Below are 16,241 nucleotides of genomic sequence, written 5' to 3' on the forward strand. Positions count from 1 at the left end.
AAAAAAAAAAAAAAAAAAGCCAGGCACAGTGGCTCACACCTGTAATCCCAGCACTTTGGGAGGCCAAGGTGGGCAGATCACGAGGTCAGGAGTTTGAGACAAGCCTGGCCAACATAGCAAAACCCTGTCTCTACTGAAAATACAAAAATTAGCTGGGCATGGTGGTATGTGCCTGTAGTCCCAGGTACTGAGGAGGCTGAGACAGGAGAATCGCTTGAATCCAGGAAGTGGAGGTTGCGGTGAGCCGAGATTGCGCTACTACACTCCAGTACTCCAGCCTGGGCCACAGAGTGAGACTCCATCTCAAAAAAAAAAAAAAAAAAGCAAACTGGGAGGTGTCTAGATCTCCCCAAGCAGAGAATTTCTTTGAGGTTTCAGGGTGTATTTTGAAAACTCACAAGAAATTTTCCTTCTCTTCCTGAATGTTTTTTTGTCAGCTTTGCTATAAGACCACATGCAATCTTTCCTTTTTTGTTTTTGTTTTGTTTTGAGACAGGATCTCTTTACTGCCCAGGTTGGAGGCAGCGGCCCAATCACAGCTCACTGAAGCCTCAGCTTCTTAGGCTCAAACGATCCTCCCACCTCAGCCTCCCAAGTAGCTGGGACTACAGGCACTCACCACCACACCTGGCTAATTTCTTTTTATGTTTTGTAGAGACGAGGTCTCTCTATGTTGCCCAGGCTGGCCTCAAGCTCCTGACCTTCCAAAATGGTGAGATTACAGATGTGACACTGTGCCACTGCACCAGGCCTTTTTTTTTTTTTTTAAGAGATGGGGTCTCACTATTCTGCCCAGGGCAGATTCAAACGCTCACGTTCAAGTGATCCTCCTGCCTCAGTCTACTGAGTAGGCTGAGACATCTCTTAGAAAACAAAGGCTTAGGCCGGGTGCAGTGGTGCATGCTGGCAATCCCAGCATTTTGGGAGGCCCAGGCAGGAGGATCACTTGGGTTCCAGAGTTCGAGACCAGCCCAGGCAACATGGCAAAACCCCGTCTGTACAAAAAATACAAAAATTAGCTGGATGTGGTGGTGCGTGCCTGTAATCCCAGCTACTCAGGAGGCTGAGGCAGGAGAATCGCTTGAACCCTGGAGGCGGAGGTTGCGATGAGCCAAGTCACGCCATTGCACTCCAGCCTGGGCAACAAGAGCGAAACTCTGTCTCAAAAAATCCCAAAATGAAACAAAACAAATAGTTCCTGAGCCACTCCTGTGCCCCTGAGACAGGCACAGTCCCTGTCCTCACGTAGCTCTCAGGTGAGATGCAAGCAGTAGCCTGGCAAACTGCTTATTGGCTGGGCATGGTGGCTCATGCCTGTAATCCCAGGGCTTTGGGAGGCTGACGCATGTGGATCACCCGAGGTCACAAGTTCGAGACCAGCCTGGCCAACATGGTAAAACCCCGTCTCTACTAAAAATACAAAAATTAGCCGGGCGTGATGGTGGGCGCCTGGAATCCCAGCCACTTGGGAGGCTGAGGCAGGAGAATCACTTGAACCCGGGAGGCAGAGATTGCAGTGAGCTGAGATCACACCACTGCACTTCAGCCTGGGCGACAGAGTAAGACTCTTGTCTCAAAAAATAATAATAAAAATAAATAAATAAATAAAGCTCGAGGTACTGAGGTTCCAGAGAAAAAAATGAATTGAGGCGAGGGGAAAAGAGGGCCCATTGGTGCATTTAGCTGGGGGAGTCAGTGAGGGCTCTTCCCAGGAGGAGAGAGAGGCCAGTGGCAACCTTCAGGAAGGTTCTTGAAGGTGCTCCCAGCAGAGAGGGATGGACAGCGCAAAGGCCCTGAGCCTCGCAGCCATCCCGCGAGTTTGACGTTTTTTTTTTTTTTTTTTTTTTTTTGAGACGGAGTCTCGCTCTGTCGCCCAGGCTGGAGTGCAGTGGCGCAATCTTGGCTCACTGCAAGCTCTGCCTCCCGGGTTTACGCCATTCTCCTGCCTCAGCCTCCAAGTAGCTGGGACTGCAGGCGCCCGCCACCTCGCCCGGCTAGTTTTTTGTATTTTTTAGTAGAGACGGGGTTTCACCGTATTAGCCAGGATGGTCTCAATCTCCTGATCTCGTGATCCACCCGTCTCGGCCTCCCAAAGTGCTGGGATTACAGGCTTGAGCCACCGCGCCTGGCCGAGTTTGACATTTTTAGTCCCATTGCTCAGGTGGATAAACTGAGGCTCACTGTCTTGAAGGAGCTCCAGAGAGTCAGTGGCTAAGCTGGGCGCTGATCCTGGCTTTTGGAGGAGGGTCCTTTCCCAGTCCTGCCTACATGGGCAGCTCACGAGGAAGCCAAGTGGGTAGAGGGATGGAGGCAAGGGCAGACGAGGGAGCCGGGGAAGCCAGGCGCCAGGCAGACAGGCTGGTGGGTGGGTGGAGGAAGTGGCTTAGCAGGTAGACAGGTAGCAAAGGCGAAGAAACCTCAATGTGGGCGGGTGGGGGGCCCAACTCCTGTTGCCACATCTGAGGGGCAGCCCCTGGCACCTTCCTGCTGGGAGAAGCGGAGGAGCAGCTGGGTGGTTGGGACTCCCAGCAGGAGCTCACCTGGTCGTAGCTTGGGTGACGAGGAGCTCGGTACCTACATCCTTCAGCCGCTGCCCAAAATGCCTTCTATCCAGAGGTTCAGAGCTGCCTCCTGGGCTTCCCAGTGCTTAAAGTCAAAAAGCTCTTCTTGGTCTTCTGTTGTCTGTTTTGTTTTTTAACAGTTTTGTTGAGATATAATGCACCTACCACACAATTAACTCCTTTTAAGTGTCCAGTTAGTCCGGGCGCTGTAGCTCATGCCTGTAATCCCAGCATTTTGGGAGGTTGAGGTGGGAGGATCCCTTGAGGCCAGGAGTTCAAGACCAGCCTGGGCAACACAGTGAGACCTCATCTCTACAAAAAAAAAAAAAAAAAAAAAAAAAAAGAGAGAGAGAGAAAGAAAGAAAGAGAAAATTAGCCAGACATGGTGGTACACCCCTGTAGTCCTAGCTACTTGGGAGGCTGAGGTGGGAGGATTGCTTGAGCCTGGAAGGTTGAGGCCACAGTGAACCAAGATTGCACCACTGCGCTACAACCTGAATGACAGAGTGAGACCTTGTCTCAAAATAATAATAATATTAATAATAATAGTAATAATAAAGAGTCCAATTCAATGGGTTTTAGTGTATTCACAGAGTTCTGCAACCATCACCACATTCCACCTGGGAACATTTTATTTTTATTATTTATTTATTCATTTATTTATGGCATGGTGTCTCTCTCTGTCACCCAGGCTGGAGTGCAGTGGTGCAATCTCCACTCACTGCAGCCTCTGCCTCCCAGGTTCAAGCGATCCTCCTGCCTCAGCCTCCCAAGTAGCCGGGATTACAGGCATATGCCACCATGCCTAGCTAATTTTTGTAATTTTAGTAGAGACGTGGTTTTGCCATGTTGGCCAGGCTGGTCTCGAACTCCTGACCTCAAGTGATCTACCTGCCTCGGCCTCCCAAAGTGCTGGGATTACTGGTGTGAGCCACCGTGCCCGGCCTGTTTTTGAGAACATTTTAATCACCTCAAAAGGAAACCCCTTCCCCTTTAGCTATCAACCTCCATCCTGTTCCCATCCCAACTCCCAGCCCTGAGCAACCACTAATCAGCTTTCTGGCCCTACACATTCCCTGGCACTGCCAGGCCCTCCTCCTCCCATCCAACCTGCTGTGGCTTCTCCCCAGCATCCCTTCCTGAATGGCATCACTTCATCCTCACACCATCGCCATTTCACAGATGAGAAAACTGAAGCTGGGAGTAGAACCAGGATCTGAACTTCACCCTGGCTCTTAACCTCCCCACTCCCCAGCTCAAACCCTGCCAAATCCCTGTTGCTCTTCAGAGAAACCCCAGCTCTTTCATTAACCTGACCTTGCCAGAAACTCTTTTTTTTCTTTCTCTCTTTTTTTCTTTTTTGAGACAGGGTCTCGCTCTGTCACCCAGGCTGGAGAGCAGTGGTGCAGTCTCAACTCACTGTAACCTCCATCTCTGGAGGTCAAGTGCAAGCAATTCTCCCACCTCAGGCTCCCAAGTAGCTGAGACTATAGGCGTGCACCCCGCCTGGCTAATTTTTTTTTTTTTTTTTTGTAGAGACAGGGTTTAGCCATGTTGGCCAGGCTGGTCTTGAACTTGTGAGCTCAAGCGATCCTCCCGCCTCTGCCTCCCAAAGTGCCGGGATTATAGGCGTGAGCCCCTGCCCCCAGCCTGTCACTAGGTTCTTATCTCCAAACCTCTGCCCGCATCCCTTCCTCCAGGAAGTCTTCCCAGAAGCCCCTCGACCCAGCCCTGCTTCCCCCTCCCTGATGCCCTGACCCCTGGGCTGCAAGACCAGGAGACATCAAACGGAGAATCTCTGAAAATAAGGCCCGTAAACAAGTTGTTGGGCGCCTTGAAGGCCCTAATCAGCAGGGATCGCGATGAGGGGGCCTGATAAACAAGCTGTTTTGTGCCGAGCACTTGTGATGACATGGCTGTCTCTTCTGAGAAGTGCACGGAGGTGCCCCGAAACCACCGCGTCCCGCCGCTGATAGCAGATAACAGCACCCTGAGTTGTGGTTTTTTAAGACACCAACTAGTGGCACCAGGTTGGGAGAACAGGGTGAGAACCAAATAGTATCGGGACCCAGCTGCAGTTAGGGACAGAGGACAGTGTATGTGTGCTTGGGGGAAGGACACTGGGGACCCCAAAGCTGCTCAGGGGGATGTGGGGACCCCAGGGCTGAACGATAGACCTGGTGGGTTGTTGTGATGCACCACGGGGCTTTTTCTGTCTTTTTCAGATAGGGAAACTGAGGCCTCGTTGGTCCCTGTGCCCCTCCCTGGGTCTGGCCTGGGCGAGTGGGTGTCTGTTGCCAGATGGATCCCAAACACCTTTTATTTCATAGACGGGGGCTGGGGGTATTGAAGTGAGCCCCTGTCAGGCCTGGAGTTACTGGGGAGCTTGCAGAAAGCTCAGGTTTCCCTGTCCAGGTCGGTGGCCTCGTTGTATCACAGTCAAGTCACCCTGAAGGAGCAGCACGTGGTAGGCAGCACGGTCTTTGCGGCTGGCAGGAGGTTGCCAGGGACTCAGTCCCTGAGGTGGCCAACTCAGTTCTGCCCTGTGGGAGACAGAGCCTCCGTGCATTTCCTAAATGCATCCATGCTGTTCCATGCAGTTTCACACTGTTCCAGCTTCCTCAGGAAGGTCTGCAAAGACCTGAATTCCTTGCGCCCTGGAGTCTCCATGTGAAGGCCTGAAGCACCAAAGGTAGGGCTGAGTCTGTGGTATGCCCATCCTCTTTCAGCAAATATTTTTAGAACAGTGGTGGAGAACGGAGCCCTGTACCAGGTTTGCAATAAAACCCAAACCTGGCTGGACACGGTGGCTCACACCTGTAATTCCAGCACTTTGGGAGGCCGAGGTGGGCAGATGGCTTGAGGTTGGGAGTTTGAGAACAGTCTGGCCAACATGGTGAAGCCCTATCTTTACTAAAAATACAAAAGTTAGCCAGGCATGGTGGCTTATGCCTGTAATCCCAGCTATTCAGGAGGCTGAAGCAGGAGAATTGCTTGAACTTGGGAGGCGGAGGTTGCAGTGAGCTGCACTCCAGCCTGGGTGACAGAATGAGACTCCATCTCAGAGACAAACAGCAAAAGAAACAAAACACAAACCTCTCACCGAGGCCCTCAAGGCCCTGTGGTGTGACCCCAGCCACCCTATGACCCCATCTCCTCTTATACACCAGCCTCCCCACTGTTCCAGGATCATACCAGGCATGGTCCTGTCTCAGGGTCTTTGCCCCGTCTGTTCCCTCTGCTGCAAATGCTATTCCCTTCAGTCACTCCTTTATCTCCTGCTGGTCTCAGCTCAAATATCACCTCCTCAGAGAGAACTCCTTGACATTCTCCGCTAAAATGACCCTCCTGGTCCCACCTACCATGTCATGACCTACTTTTCTCCATCACAAAGATTTCACTCAGAGTTATTTTCCCCACCTCATGGCTGTCCAAAATAGGTGAATCCAAAGACAGAAAGCAGATTTGTGGTTGTCAGGGTCCTGGGGAGGGGGATGAGAAGTGACTGCTGATAGGGATGGGGTTTTCCTTTGGGAGGATAAAAATATTCTGGAATTAGGTATAGGTGATGGTTATACAGCCTCATACACTTTAAAGCAAATGGTGAATTTTGTGTTGTGTGAGTTTTATCTCAATTTTTTAAAAAGTCGGCCAGGCCGCGGTGGCTCATGCCTGCAATCCCAGCACTTTGGGAGGCCGAGGCTGCTGGATCACCTGAGGTCAGGAGTTTGAGACCAGCCTGGCCAACATGGTGAAATCCCATCTCTACTAAAAGTAAGAAAATTACGTGGGCGTGATGGCAGGTACCTGTAATCCCAGCTACTCAGGAGGCTGAGACAGAAGAATCGCCTGAACCCAGGAGGCAGAGGCTGCAGTGAGCTGAGATTGTACCACCGCACTCCAGCCTGGGTTAGGGGAGTGAAATTCCGTCTCAAAATAAATAAATTAATTAATTTAATTAAATAAAAATTTAAAAAGGTCAAGCCAGGTGTAGTGGCTCACACCTGTAATCCCAGCACTTTGGGAGGCTGAGGCAGGCAGATCACTTGAGGCCAGGAGTTCAAGACCAGCCTGGCCAACATGGTGAAACCCCATCCTTACTAAAAATATAAAAATTAGCCAGGCGAAGTGGGGAGCGCCTGTAATGCCAGCTACTTGGGAGGGTGAGGCAGGACAATCTCTTGAACTGGGAGGCGGAGGTTGCAGTGAGCCGAGATCATGCCACTGCACTCCAGTCTGGCAACAGAGCAAGACTCTGTCTCCAACAAAAAAAAAAAAAAAGGAAAAACCAAAAGTCAGATCTAACTGCTGGGATCATTCCTGCTTCAGGGCAGGGGGTTTGGGGGTCTACATGAGCTGTCCCTGCTCCCTGTTCCTCTAGCCCAGCAACCAGGATTTGGAGCCTCCAGTGTGCACAGCAAGCCCTAAGCACTATGGATGCTGGAAGCCAGCTCGGTGAACGGGAGCGGGGGGGCAGGCGAGCCTACGTCCAGCAGCCGTGCCCAGGTGGCAGCAACTCAGGCCAGAGTGGGTTAAAGGGGAAGCGGATCTTTTCATGGTCCCCAGGTTTCTGGATTTGCATCGACCACTTTTACATAAAAATCTTTCCAGGCTGTGCCCAGCGGGCCCTGAAGCCGGCGGTGGGGTTGGGGGCCTGGGTGGGCAGCTTCTGCGGGAGGCTTCTGCAACACGGGGTGCCACCCACTGGTTCCTGTTTTGGGGGAATGTTATCACCACTGGCTTCTTAGAAAGACCTGGAGGTGGGGGAGAGAACCCAGCACCTTCAGAACCTCACTGGTCACTTTTATCCTCTTTACCTGGTAGGGGAGGATGACAGAGCCCCATCCAGGAATCAGCAAGGGGACATCCCTGGGGGAAATGACAGTGGCTGGGTGTCTCCAGTGTGCCTGGCTTCTTTTTTTCTTTTCCTTTTTTTTTTTTTTTTTTGAGACAGAGTCTTGCTCTGTCGCCCAGGCTGGAGTGCAGTGGCGCAATCTCAGCTTGCTGCAACCTCTGCCTCCTGGGTTCAAGCAATTCTCCTGCCTCAGCCTCCTGAGTAGCTGGGATTACAGGCATGTGCCACCATGCCTGGCTAATTTTTGTATTTTTAGTAGAGATGGGGTTTTGCCATGTTGGTCAGGCTGGTCTCAAACTCCTGAGCTCAAGTGATCCTCCTGCCTCGGCCTCCCAAACTGCTGGGATGACAGGCATGAGCCACTGCGCCATGCCAGGTGTGCCTGGCTTTCTGTGTGCTATGGGTTATCTTTGGGGATCCTTGGTAAGAAATGTCACTCCCTGGACCTGTTGTTTAGCTGAGAAGAACTGGAGCTTGTAGGAGTGATGGCCCAAAACTGAGCTGGAGTTTGGTCCTAAGCCAAGCTGATAACACTCCCTGCTGAAGATAAGATGGGCCTGACCCCGCGTATTCAGGCAGCAAATATTTACTGAGTGCCTTTCGGTGCCAGGCTCCAGGCTGGGGAGTCAGAAGTAGGATGGATGGAGAGGCAGGGAGAAAGCCGGCTGAGTCCTGCCTTCCCACGGGTGGCCGTGGGGACAGATGAGCAAAAGGCAGAAAACCAAGGTGCCTCTGGAGAGACCACGGTTGAAGACAAGACCACAGTGGGGGTGATACCGAGGGCCCTGAAGTGTCCGGAACAGGCACGTGTGTAGAGACTGAAGGTGGCTTAGTGATTACCAGGAGCTGGGGGACACAGTATAACTGGGGGTGACTGGTGAACGGGTACAGGGTCGCCTTTAGGGGTCGGAGAAGAGAAAGATTCCCTATGGGGAGGTTTAGGGGAAGCGGACCCCAGGTCAAGGTGCAGCCCGGATAAAGGCTGGAGGTAGGGCCAGGAGCTGTGGCGAGGGGATGTGTGTGGAGATCTGCCCAGATGGTGTCCCCAAACCCCCTGCCCTGCGTGTGGCACGAGTCCCTTTTCATCAGTGCCTTTTTACTTCTTCCATTTCCCCCAGTGGGGCTGAATTTGCGTAATTGGGTTATTTATTTTTAGAACTCCTACCCCTTCTTCCAGAGTTTTCCTGGTGCAAGCTGAGGGTGTCACCCCCACCCCCACGACCTTCGAAGGTCAAAGAGTTTCCTCTTTGGGGCCGGGCTTCTCAGAAAAGCCACCTCCGCAGTGCTCAGGTTATGAAATGTCCCCTCCACTGCCCAGGCCCTCTTCGCTGGAATCACGGTGCAATCCACGGGGAAGCGTCGCTGGGCTGCATGCAGAGGGGTCAGAGATGAGACTCGTTCACCCTCCCACGCCCCCGTTTGACAGGTGAGGACGCTGAGGCCAGTGAGCGCAGAGTGAGACTCGAACTTGGGACATCTGGCTGATTCTTGCGCAGAGAGGTTGTGACCACTCTCCAAGTGGGTGCAGCTGGGAGAAAGAGGCCCTTGGGCGAGCCGGACCAAGCTCACATTGCCCCTCTAGCTCCTACTTGCAGCCAAGCAGCCTGGATTCGCCAGGCCTCAGTATTCCCCTCTGGCAGATGGGTTGAGCACCCCTTTACCACTCAATCATAAATGTCCCTGCTTGTGGCTTCAACCGCCCTTCCACGTGTCCACCCCATGTCATCAGCCTCCACTTAAACCTCTTGGCTTGGCACCTGTCTCGGGGTAACATCCACGCACCCTGCTGTGACTTTTGAGGGTCTGCATGGCTGGTCCCTGCCCCCACCCAGCCACGGGCCTCTGCCAGATCCTCAAACACCACGGCTGCCTCAGGACTCCAGGCCTTAGCCCGTGCCTTGCCTCTTGCCTGCAATGCCCTTCCCGAATCCATCCACGCCCTCAAACCTCACCTAGTTATTATCTACTTAGCTTTCAGTCTCAGTCTGAGACATCAAACTGCTTTCTTTCCTTTTCTTCTTTCAAAATGTTTCATTCAAGGACAACATGCAGACATTAAAATACTCAAATCCTAGGTACACAGTTCTGTAACTTCTCATAAAGGGAGTATGCCCAGGTAACCAGCAGCCAGCTCAAGAAACAGGACATTCCGGCTGGGCTCGGTGGCTCATTCCTGTAATCCTAGCATCTTGGGAAGTCGAGGCAGGAGGATTGCTTGAGGCCAGGGGGAGGTCAAGTCTAGCCTGGGTACATAGTAAGATCCCATCTCTACCAAAAAAAAAAAAAAGACAGAAAAAGAAACAAGACATCCCCATGCCCACCACCTTCATCGAAGCTCCCTTATGGGGCTCAATATTTGGAATTGATGAATGGTTACGTGAAGGGGCCCATTGCCTATGACATAGTTGTCCAGCAAGTCGCTGAGCCCATGGGTTGCATTACTAGAGGTATAGACTCCAGAATGAGGAAGGTGATTTCCCTCTCCATTCTGGGCTGGTCAATGCTGTCAGGCAGGGGGCCCTGCCACTTCAAAATGGTGATGGATGGTGGCAGGTTCGGGGAAGACCACCATGGGGTGTATACACACTTCCAAGTGGTGTCCTGGAAGAAGGCACTGGAGGCTTTAGGGCATTTAACCTAGAGAAGGACTGACTTAGGTCTCTGTCAGCAGTCCCAGGTGGCTAGACGGCAGAGTGGGGCAGGGTGGGGACTGAGCCATTCTGAAGGAGGCACCCACTTTCACTAAGCCACACACCAGGCTGCCCCGGCTGGCAGTGAGCATGTTGTTAGGAAAGGGACGCCAGTCCAGTGCCTCCCTGGCAGCAAACTGAGCCAACTGGTTGTGTGGCATGAACTAGGAGATGTCTTGACCCCCAATCCCCACCAGATCTTAAAGAAAGGTGGGCAGGGATGAGGACTTCAGGGACACCTGAAGGGGCCCACTGCCTGTGACATAGCTGCCCAGCAAACTGCTGGGCCCATGGGTTACATTACTAGAGGTATAGGCTCCAGAATGAGGGAGGTGATTTCCCTCTCCACTCTGGGATGGTCACAACAGGCAGGCAGGAGCCTCTGCCACTGCTGAGACCTTTCTGTGGCCAGCAGGGAGACTGAGATCCAGAGGAGGACAGTGACCTGCCCAAGGTCATTGGGCCAAAACTGGTTTTCTAGGCACAGGCCAGGCCTCGAGCTCTGGTTTTGGGTGGAGTTCAGGTCAGGTTCTATGTGGTGTGGCTGTTCCCTCTTGTCAGCTGCAGCTGCCCGGGGTGGGGGCTGGCTGGGCACGCTTCATCACCTGCCCTGGCAGGCAGTGGCAGGTGCTGGGCCGGCCACTTTACATAGCCACGGTTGGTCTCCTCTGCCTGCGCTGCCGTCCTGCCCCCTCGCCTCTGCCCAGGAAAGACAGAGGCTCTGAGGGCAGGAGCCGGCTGCGGGCCCCAGCGAGTTCTTGAATATCTTTATTTCACTTCTTCATTTCACTTTTACTGGTGCTGGGAGAAATATGCATGTTAATCAAGACCAGAGCCATCATCGCTGGGCCCAAGATGGCTCTGTTCTGTGCCAACCAGGGGTCGTGGAGCAGGCAGACCCAGGTTCAAATCCCAACCCCACTGCTTGCTGGTTGGCCACATCACCCCTGGAGCATCTCCTGAGAGGTGCACGGGGTGGAGGTTCTGATGGGGCGTGGCCTCTGGTCTGCTGTGTGGCTTCAGGCAACTTCCTGTCCCTCTCTGGGCCTCAACCCCTATTCTGTAAAATGGGAATAACTACAGCCCATTTTTATAATGTGGCTCAAATTCAGCACTTGTGCGATGTCACCCTGGGCGCCTGTCCACGGAACTTTTTGGGTGGAGGCGCTGGACCCGCTGTATGTTCTTGAACTTGAGAAGCTGGGGCTTGCGTATGGATCCCTGTTTTGTGTGTGCGTGTGTGTATGTGTGTTTAGATGGAGTCTTGCTCTTGTTTCCCAGGCTGGAGTGCAGTGGTGTAATCTCGGCTCACTGCAACCTCTGCTGCCTGGATTCAAGAGATTCTCCTGCCTCAGCCTCCTAAGTAACTGGGATTACAGGCACCAACCACCATGCTTGGCTAATTTTTGTATTTTTAATAGAGACGGGGATTCACCATCCTGGCCAGGCTGGTCTCGAACTCCTGACCTCATGATCTACCCGCCTCAGCCTCTCAAAGTGCTGGGATTACAGGCGTGAGCCACTGTGCCCGGCCAAGGGTGGTTTTAAGTTGCAGATTCCTGGGCCCTGCTTCGCATTGGGAGAAAGTGGGTTGGCCCTCAGATGTCAGCCCAGAAACTTTAGAAAATGCTCCAGGACCTGGGGGCGTTTTTTTCCCTGGGACAGGATCAGAGGAGTGATGTGAGGAGGGGGAAACTGAGGCACAGGTGAAGTCACTTGCCTGGCAAGTGAGAATGTCTGTACCAGGACTGAATGGGGGCCAGCTCAATTCAGAGCTGGCACCCTCAGGCCTGCAGTGACGCCCGGACAGAGTCCACCCCTGCCACTCTGTCCCGCTCAGCTCCTGAGCTCCTCCTGGGTCCCCGTATTCCAGCAACCTCAGGACTGCCGCAGAACATGAAGCCTGAGGCTTCCCCGGGGAACAGCTTGGAGCCGAGTCGGGGTTTATATAGTGGCTCCCAAAATATCTGGCCGCTGATAGGCTGAGCCGGGTGCGGGTGCGGCTGACCCATGCCGCGCTTCCCGTCCTGCCAAGATGTTTCCTGCCGATAGCCGGGCCCAGCGGCCTTATCTGTGACCTCGGGGACACCCAGGGGACAGGCTGTCCTGGCCTGGGCAGGGGCTGCAGGGAACCAGGAGGGGGTCAGGGCACAGGTAGTGGGTTCTCCATACGCACATTTTGGAAGGAGCACTGGACTTGGAGTCTGGCTGCCCAAGAGTTGAAAATTGGCTCTGGGTCTAAACAGCTGTCACCCCAGGGAAGTTGAGCCCCTCTAGAAATCTCAGTCCCTTATCTATCAAGTGGGGGTACTGGGGTCTCCATTTTATTTATTTTTTATTTTTATTTTTATTTCAAGATGGAGTTTTGCTCTTCTTGCCCAGGCTGGAGTGCAATGATGCGATCTCAGATCACTGCAACCTCTGCCTTCTGGGTTCAAGCGCTTCTCCTGGCTCAGCCTCCCGAGTAGCTGGGATTACAGGCGTGTGCCACCACACCTGGTTATTTTTGTATTTTTAATAGAGACGGGGTTTCACCATGTTGGCCAGGCTGGTCTTAAAATCCTGACCTCAGGTGATCCACCCACCTCAGCCTCCCAAACTGCTAGGATTATAGACGTGAGCCACTGTGCCCAGCCTGGCATCTCCATTTTTATAAAACACTTGCCATCCCCTTGTGTCCCCTAGCCCAGTCCTCAAGGAGCCCCCAGTCTCAGGGAGACAGAGCTGGAAACAGATGGTCACAGCCTGCAGAATCAGGGCTCAGTTGGAAGGTGGGTGGGGATGAGAGAATTCAGAGCATCTGTTTGGGGCAGCTGCCTGGAGGAGGGACATCACAGTTGGGGTTTAATGATATGTAGGAGCTCTCTAGGCAAATGACGTGGAAGGGATTCCCAGCCTGAGGGAACAGCATGTGTGAATGCTTGGAGTCAGAGTGTCACTATCCCCATTTCACAGAGAAGAAACCTGAGATTCCAAGAGAAACTGATTTTGTGGCTCTGAAACCTGGCTCTTCCCTCTGCACCTGCTGACCAAGATCTCAACTTCTGGAAGAGGACACGTTAAGGACTTCAGATGTACCCCACGATCTGAACAATTATATTTTTATTTCAAAATAATGTTATCACAATCCAAAGAGTGAAATTAACAGTAAATAATAAATTACATGCATCTACATCTGTATATGTCTATGTATACATATACACACATCTTAAGTTATAGGAAATAGTTTATTTTGGCAGATAGTGTGAAACAAAATTAAAGTAGCATGCAAGAGTAACACAACTCAACTTCCTTTTTTTTTTTTTTTTTTTTTCGAGATGGAGTCTTGCTCTTGTCGCCCAGGCTGGAGTGCAGTGGCATGATCTCAGCTCACTGCAACCTCCACCTCCTGGGTTCAAGTGATTCTTCTGCCTCAGCCTCCCAAGTAACTGGGACTACAGGAGCCTGCCACCACACCTGGCTAATTTTTGTATTTTTAGTAGATACGGGGTTTCACCGTGTCGGCCAGGCTGTTCTCAAACTCCTGATCTCAGGTGATCCACCCGCCTCTTCCTCCCAAAGTGCTGGGATTACAGATGTGAGCCACTACGCCCGGACTCAACATCCTTAATGTGGTATAAGTGTGACACATTTTCTTGACTTCCTATGTTCTGCAAAATCATCATACCCACACTTCTTTATCTAACGGATATGCTGAAATTTAACATTACACTACTCGCTTACATTTTGATTCTCTCTCTTCTTTTTTTTTTTTTTTTTAAAAGAAAAACAGGGTCGGTCTCACTCTGTCGCCCAGGCTGGAGTGCAGAGGTGCTACCATAGCTCACTGCAGTTTCTAACTGCCAGCTCAAGCGACCCTCCCACCTCCACCCCTGCTAGTAGCTGGGACCACAGGCATGCACCACCATGCCTGGTTAATTAACTTATTTATTTATTTATTTATTTATTTTAGAGATGGGGGTCTCACTATGTTGCCTAGGCTGGTCTCAAACTCCTACTCAAGTGATACTCCTGCCTCAGCCTCCCAAAGTGCTGAGATTACAGGTGTGATGTCACTGCACCCAGCCCCTGTGCTCTGATACTAAAAGGGGTTTTCAGCCGGGTGCAGTGGCTTCCTACCTGTAATCCCAGCACTTTTGGAGGGTGAGGCAGAAGGATCACTGGAAGAGAGGAGTTTGAGACCAGCCTGGCCTGGACAACAAAACCAGAACCCATCTCTACAAAAAGTAAAAAATTAGCTGGGCGTGGTGGCACGTGTGCCTGCGATGCCAGCTTTTCAGGAGGCTAAGGTGGGAGGATCACTCGAGCCCAGGAGGCTGAAGCTACAGTGAGCTATGATCTCACCACTGCACTCCAGCCTGGGCAACAGAGTGATATCCATTTTTTTTTTTTTTTTTTTTTTTGAGACAGAGCTTCACTCTTGTTGCCCAGGCTGGAGTGCAATGGTGCAATCTTGGCTCACTGCAACCTCCACCTCCTGGGTTCAAGTGATTATCCTGCTTCACCCTCCTGAGTAGCTGGGATTACAGGTGTGCACCACCACGCCCAGCTAATTTTATATTTTTAGTAGAGACAGGGTTTCACCATGTTGGTCAGTCTGGTCTTGAACTGACCTCAGGTGATCCACTCACCTCGGCCTCCCAAAGTGTTGGGATTACAGGCGTGAGCCACCGTGCCCGGTCGGTATCCGGTCTTTAAAAAGGCAGGGGAGGGGATTCACCCTTTTCTCTAGCAGTGGCTCACGCCTGTAATCCCAGCACTTTGGGAGGCAAGGCGGGTGGATCATGAGGTCAGGAGTTCAAGACCAGCCTGACCAAGATGGTGAGACCCCGCCCCCACATCTCTACTAAAAATACAAAAAAATTAGCAGGGTGTGGTGGTGGGTGCCTGTAATCCCAGTTCTCAGGAGGCTGAGGCAGAGAATTGCTTGAACCTGGGAGGCTGAGGTTGCAGTGAGCCGAGATGGCGCCACTGCACTCCAGCCTGGGTGACAGAGCGAGACTCCGTCTCAAAAAAAAAAAAAAAAAAGTAGGGGAGAGGATTCACCTTTTACTCTCATCAGCCCAACTTCAGGGACCAGAAGGGTCCTTGGGAGCCAGTGGCCGGTGCTGGGAACCTGGCAGCAGCCACGCAGAGAGGGGAAGCCAGAGGCCGCTCCCAAGGTTCCAGGTGGGTCTGAAACTGGATCCCCTGCCCCTGCCTGCCCCGTGACTTCAGGGAGGTCCTCGTGTCCTCCAGCTCAGCCCTGCTTTGGGACTCAGGACTGTGACCCAAAGGAGCCAGGCTTTGAGACATTCTGAGGTTGTCCTTACCTTCCCTCCCATCAGAGGGGCTAAAGTTTCCCAGGATAGTTCAACCTCTGCCGATGCACCCGTCCCCTACTCCTTGGCTTGGGTTTGGGGGTTTTGAGCTGCAACATAGGGAGGGGCTGAGGGGCGAGGGGTGAGGGAAAACTGTTGGTTTGGGTCTCCCTGTCTTTCTCTCTCTCTCTCTTTTTTTTTGTTTCGTTTTTTGAGAGATTCTTGCTCTGTCACTCCGGCTGGAGTGCAGTGGCGTGATTGGCTCACTGCAATCTCCACCTCCCAGGTTCAAGTGATTCTCCTGTCTCAGCCTTCCGAGTAGCTGGGATTACATGTGCCCAACACCATGACTGGCTAATATTTGTATTTTTAGTAGAGATGGGGTTTTGTGAGGCTGGTCTCGAATTCCTGACCTCAAGTGATCTGCCCACCTCTGCCTCCCAAAGTGCTGGGATTACAGGTGTGAGCCACCGCAACCAGCCAGTTTGGTTCTCTTTTAATGTTTTTCGAGTCATGGGCATAATGTGGAATTCTTTTTTTTCAATAAATCAGAGCCTCCCTCCAAGGGCCTGCATTACTTGGGTCTCCTGGTCATAGAACACAAAAAGTGTGTTGGAGGAACCAAACAAATCCTTGTACATACACATGCACACTCACAGACACACATACAGACACACGAAGACACACAGACAGACACACAGAAACTCACACACAGACACACACTCACATAGACACACATGCAGATACACACACATAGACACACAGACACACACACACATAGACACACAGACACACAGACAGACACACAGACACTCAGACACACACACACAGACAC

At 52.1% G+C, this 16,241-nt stretch overlaps 1 long non-coding RNA gene across 1 annotated transcript; it reads left to right on the forward strand.

The window, feature by feature from the left end:
• The first annotated feature begins 4,603 nt into the window (after nucleotides 1-4,603).
• LOC111554387 lies at nucleotides 4,604-13,260 on the forward strand. The gene is made up of 4 exons (XR_002735235.2): nucleotides 4,604-4,657; nucleotides 5,162-5,253; nucleotides 8,735-8,842; nucleotides 13,062-13,260. It is a non-coding gene; the product is annotated as an uncharacterized LOC111554387 (long non-coding RNA).
• The last annotated feature ends 2,981 nt before the right edge of the window (nucleotides 13,261-16,241 follow it).

The sequence above is a fragment of the Piliocolobus tephrosceles genome, chromosome 21 (genome assembly GCF_002776525.5).
Source record: "Piliocolobus tephrosceles isolate RC106 chromosome 21, ASM277652v3, whole genome shotgun sequence".
In the NCBI taxonomy this organism is placed as follows: Eukaryota; Metazoa; Chordata; class Mammalia; order Primates; family Cercopithecidae; genus Piliocolobus; species Piliocolobus tephrosceles.